The sequence below is a fragment of the Entelurus aequoreus genome, linkage group LG02 (assembly GCF_033978785.1).
Source record: "Entelurus aequoreus isolate RoL-2023_Sb linkage group LG02, RoL_Eaeq_v1.1, whole genome shotgun sequence".
In the NCBI taxonomy this organism is placed as follows: Eukaryota; Metazoa; Chordata; class Actinopteri; order Syngnathiformes; family Syngnathidae; genus Entelurus; species Entelurus aequoreus.
In genome coordinates, this window is record NC_084732.1 from 80,820,526 (window position 1) to 80,826,525 (window position 6,000).

Genomic DNA, 6,000 nt, shown 5'->3' on the forward strand with positions numbered 1-6,000 from the left:
TTCAGGAGTTGGGCTTGGCCCCTTAGTTCCAGTGAAAGGACCTTTGAATACTCCAGGATACCAAAACATTTTGGACAATTTCATGCTCCCAACCTTGTGGGAACAGTTTGGAGCGGGCCCCTTCCTCTTCCAACATGTCTGTGCACCAGTGCACAAAGCAAGGTCCATAAAGACATGGATGACAGAGTCTGGTATGGATGAACTTGACTGGCCTGCACAGAGTCCTTTGGGACACCTTTGGGATGAATTAGAACAGAGCTGAGAGCCAGGCCTTCTCGAACAACATCAGTGTGTAACCTCTCCAATGCGCTTTTGGAAGAATGGTTGAACATTTCTATAAACACAGTCCACAACCTTGTGGACAGCCTTCCCAGAAGAGTTGAACCATTTCAAACATATTTGGGTTGGCAGGGTACTTTTTTGTTCATGGAGGATGAAGAGCTGGTTCCTTTATGACACTCAAATGTAGATGTTTTCATTATATTACAACTAAAATGTAACTCCTGTCTCTTGTTACGTATGCAGACCCTCATAAATGTAATGAGTTCTTTTTTGGCCAATGCAATTTTCTGGAGATTGTTTTTGTGCTTTTTTTTTTAATGTAATCCTGCAGTACCATTATTGGTAAATGCATGTTTCAGTTCAGCCTTTGGACATACATTAGCTTGCCTCCCCATTGTGATGACAGTTGCATACAGGTTGCTTTAAATGACATGCTGATGGAATGCTTGTCACTTCTATATAATATGCTCTCTGTTGCATATTTTGTTTTTTAAAATGAGTCCCATGCACATAAACCTCCATTTGGTTCAAATTATCCGACTGTCATTTTAGTCTGTGGTGAAGTGGGTGTCGGCAGGATTAATTATTTTGTTACGAAATGACTCAAGGCACTTCAACCACAGGTGTCGGCTCAGGCTTCCTTTCAAAATGCAATTTACTACTTGATTAGATCTGTAAGGTTTGTTTTTTGATACGTCGCACTTCCTGTGTCAGCTGACATGCAAAATCTCTGTTTTTCCTGACTGTTAGACAGCATCCACTAGATTAAAGTCGACGACTCGGCTCAAGATTTTATTGAAGAATAAATTACTTTCATGCAGAAAACTCAAAGCGGCTTTTCAACACTGATTGATTAAATAAATGCACATAATCTGTGCTGTGGATTTTATGCACCGGCGTTGTTTTAAGTATGTTAGGAAATGATCAAGGAGAGTCCCAGTCGGATGTCAGAGGAGACAGTTTTGACAGTTTTTAACGATTGGTGCCACTTGCTGGATGAGCTGCTGTGGAGACCTATGGTGATTCTAATCTACATTTAACACACTTCCTTCTGGTCTACATTGGGGTTTCAGCCACGAGTAATCTATCGACTAGTTCAGGGGCCGGCATCCCAAAATGTTGAAAGAGCCATATTGGACCACAAATACAAAAAAGTAATCGGTCTGGAGCCGCAAAACATTCAAAGATCTACATAAATGTTATAATGATGGCAACACATGATGTAAGTGTCTATATTTGTTACCTGTACAGGAGGAGGAGACGGCACAGACAGGGGGGACATCGTATAAACTCTATTTATTAATATATATATATACACTATATATATAAATAATGCACTAGGGAATGGAGTGTGACCAAATCCAAGAGTGTGTATGGTGTGCGACTATGTGCGTTACCGGGAGTGTTGAATCCAAGAGGGGGAAAGCTGGCTCGGAGGTCCGTGAGCAGGCAGGAAGTCGAGGGCTATAGCGAGGCGTCGAAGGTCAGTTTCCATGCGGGAGGTCGAGATTCAAGAGGTAGTCAGGGAAGCAGAGTGAACGCGGGAAGATGAGACACACAGCTCGTGACGCGGGAAAGGATGTCCGCTGCTGGAACGACAAGGAGGACACGAGACAATAAACACGACGGGGGAGAAAACACAGAGAGCAAAAGAGTGCACATAGAGCAGGGGTCACCAACGCGGTGCCCGCGGGCACCAGGTAGCCCGTAAGGACCAGATGAGTAGCCCGCTGGCCTGTTCTAAAAATAGCTCAAATAGCAGCACTTACCAGTGAGCTGCCTCGATTTTTTAAATTGTATTTATTTACTAGCAAGCTGGTCTCGCTTTGCCCGACATTTTTAATTCTAAGAGAGACAAAACTCAAATAGAATTTGAAAATCCAAGAAAATATTTTAAAGACTTGGTCTTCACTTGTTTAAATAAATTCATTATTTTTTTTACTTTTCTTCTTATAACTTTCAGAAAGACAATTTTAGAGAAAAAATACAACCTTAAAAATGATTTTAGGATTTTTAAACACATATACATTTTTACCTTTTAAATTCCTTCCTCTTCTTTCCTGACAATTTAAATCAATGTTAAGATAAATGTATTGTTTTTATTGTAAAGAATCATAAATACATTTTAATTTAATTCTTCATTTTAGCTTCTGTTTTTTCGACGAAGAATATTTGTGAAATATTTCTTCAAACTTATTATGATTAAAATTTAAAAAAAAAATTCTGGCAAATCTAGAAAATCTGTAGAATCACATTTAAATCTTATTTCAAAGTCTTTTGAATTTCTTTTAACATTTTTGTTCTGGAAAATCTAGAAGAAATAATGATTTGTCTTTGTTAGAAATATAGCTTGGTCCAATTTGTTATATATTCTAACAAAGTGTAGATTGGATTTTAACCTATTTAAAACATGTCATCGAAATTCTAAAATTAATCTTAATTAGGAAAAATTACTAATGATGTTCCATAAAAAAAAATTTTAAATTAAAAAAAAAAAGATTCAAATTAGTTAGTTTTTATCTTCTTTTTTTCGGTTGAATTTTGAATGTTAAAGAGTCGAAATTGAAGATAAACTATGTTTCAAAATTAATTGTCATTTTTTTCGTGTTTTTTCCTCCTTTAAACCATTCAATTAAGTGTAAATATCATTCATTATTAATAAAAACATAGAGTTAAAGGTAAATTGAGCCAATTGGCTATTTCTGGCAATTTATTTAAGTGTGTATCAAACTGGTAGCCCTTCGCATTAATCACTACCCAAGAAGTAGCTCTTGCTTTCAAAAAGGTTGCTGACCCCTGACATAGAGCATGACGTGTCGGCTTACTGTACTGAACAGTTAGCTACGTTCTGGCGCGGGATAGCAGGTTGTACAGGCTTATGAGGGCAGGTCCCCTGATCAGCCACAGGTGCGCAGATTTCTGGCGATTGATTGCAGCTGCTTGCTACTGCCGGACTGACACGCGCCTGGCGCGCTCCTGGAAGTGGGCCGTGACAATATCAGCTATATTAGCCTACTATCAAAATGACTATGTGTCGCAGGCTGACGCAAATCTTCGTTGACAGAAATGTTGAAATGTAATTTTTATTCTACACATTTTTACAACATTGGAAAACATTAATTAAACTTCTCAGAGGGTGAGATAACTCCTGGAAATTACTGTCTTAGAATGGCCAAAGGTATAGATGTGTGTGTCCAAGTTAAAGGAAATGGCAGGTTGTCTTCTTTTAATGGATGTATTACAATCTTTGCAAGCTGGGTAAAGATTGCTGTGGTCTGGAACAACATGGCATCAGAAATGCAGCCAATATTACATACAGATATCATGAAACATGGAAACATAAACTAAAAACACAGAGGGCATACGTAAAGGAAATTAAATGAGCTCAAATATACCTACAAATGAGGCATAATGATGCAATATGTACGTACAGCTAGCCTAAATAGCATATTAGCATTGATTAGCTTGCAGTCATGCAGTGACCAAATATGCCTGATTAGCACTCCAAACAAGTCAATAACATCAACAAAGCTCACCTTTGTGCATTCACGCACAGTATGAAACGTTTGGTGGACAAAATGACACAAAGAAGGAGTGGCATAGAACGCGTCTTTCTGCGGCAGCGTCGGAGAAAGTCGTACATGTAAACAAACTGTTAAGGTCGCAGTCCACACAACGGTCAGTTCAAGGGCTACTGAAATTAGTAGGACAAAACGGCGCTCACCAAATACTCTCATCAGTGAAGCACAAACCTATTAAATAGTGGGCTATCTAACCATTAGAAAGGTTTGTGTCGTGTTTGTCCTCCTACAGAAACCATATTATAAACCATATTTTCACCCCATTTTTTTTCCATTTCCATACATTTTTGAAAAAGCTACATTAAGCCACCAGGGCGCCGCTAAAGAGCCGCATATGGCTCTAGAGCCGCGGATTGCTGACCACCGGACTAGTTTGCTTGGTCAATCGAGTAATCGGGTAACACACTTTATAGCTTCAATGGGAAAACAGTTGAAATAAACAGCCATTATATTGTTTGCCATTGATTTAAACTAATATTCAACATGAAAAAAAAACTAAACATTTTATTATATGTCAGAAAAGACTAAACTTAGCATAGGTCCTGTTTAAGGCATGGCTAATTATTTCCGAAAGCAGCAAATCTGTCGGATACAATCCAGACTGATCTTGATGAACATTGCGTCAGGGTGTCACTGGTGATGTAGTGGTTCACTTACCCGACTTCCTTCCATGCAGGCGGCATGGATTCAATTCCCACTGCAGGGATGCCCTGACTGTGACTGATTGTCTGTCCCTGTGATTGACCAGTCCACCGCACAGTGAACCTGAACTGAATAGACTGTAATTGGATTCCTACCTATTTTCTATCAACAGAATGCAGCATGTTATATTGGTGAGTGCTGACCTGCCCTGTCCTGTGTTCAATATCCGGCTAACACTTCACGGTGTCCGCAAGTCACTTACTGTAAGACTTATGCACCTCATGCACATACAGTAGGAGACAGAAAACCATTCATTTAAATAATAATGACTGCCTTTACCTTTGGTTTATTCCCGAGTGAATTTGGCTGTTGAGTTGTCCGAGCAAGATTTACAGAAACCAGAATATGGATTCTCTGACCTTGAGGCTTGACATTGAGAGCAACACATGATTTACAGAAAATCAACAAGCTACACACACACACATGCACACACTCTTACGCAAAGACATTAACGTGGTGCCTGTCTGCCAATAGCCATGTGGTCAATATTCACCAGTGAATGCCATTGGGACAAAGGTTAACAGTGACATAAGTAGCCATGTCCCCATTTTGAAATGGAGTGGAAAACCAGCAAAAGGCTACCAATGGACAATAATTGATGCACAGTGTGGGAATTATTGGATGCAAATGTCTATGACAGGGGTCGGCAACCCAAAATGTTGAAAGAGCCATATTGGAGCAAAAATACAAAAACAAATCTGTCTGGAGCCGCAACAAATTAAAAGCCATATTACATACAGATAGTGTGTCATGAGATATACATTGAATTGAGATGACTTAAAGGGAACTAAATGAGCTCAAATATAGCTACAAACGAGGCATAATGATGCAATATGTACATATAGCTAGCCTAAATAGCATGTTAGCATCGATTAGCTTGCAGTCATGCAGTGACCAAATATGTCTGATTAGCACTCCACACAAGTCAATAACATCAACAAAACTCACCTTTGTGCATTCACGCACGTTAAAAGGGTGGTGGACAAAATGAGACAGAAAAAGAAGTGGCATAAAACACGTCCTAGAAAGTCGGAGAAAGTTATACATGGACACAAACTAAGGTGAGTTCAAGGACCGCCAAAATTAGTAGGACAAAACGGCGCTCGCCAAATACTCGAATCAGTGAAGCGTGTTTAATATAAACAGTGTGATTTATAACAATTAGGGAGGTTTATGTCATGTTTGTCCTCCTACAGAAACCATATTAAAACAAAAAATGTATTTTTTTCCCCTCATCTTTTTCCATTTTTCATACATTTTTGAAAAAGCTTCAGAGAGCCACTAGGGCGGCGCTAAAGAGCTGCATGCGGCTCTAGAGCCGCGGGTTGCCGACCCCTGGTCTATGATAACCTAAGGCTTATTGGTCATGCAGATTTTGTGTTTTGTATACATATATATATATATATATATATATATATATATATATATATATATA

At 38.9% G+C, this 6,000-nt stretch overlaps 1 long non-coding RNA gene across 2 annotated transcripts in view; it reads right to left on the bottom strand.

The window, feature by feature from the left end:
• The window catches only part of LOC133639729 (uncharacterized), a 42,561-nt gene extending 36,919 nt beyond the window's left edge, over positions 1–5,642 (bottom strand). For both annotated transcript variants that reach the window (XR_009823848.1, XR_009823849.1), the window contains exons 1-2: positions 5,514–5,642; positions 1,680–1,871 (exon numbers count right to left, since the gene is read on the bottom strand). This is a non-coding gene — a long non-coding RNA (uncharacterized LOC133639729). The remainder of the gene's footprint in view (positions 1–1,679; positions 1,872–5,513) is intronic.
• Between the last annotated feature and the right edge of the window lie 358 nt (positions 5,643–6,000).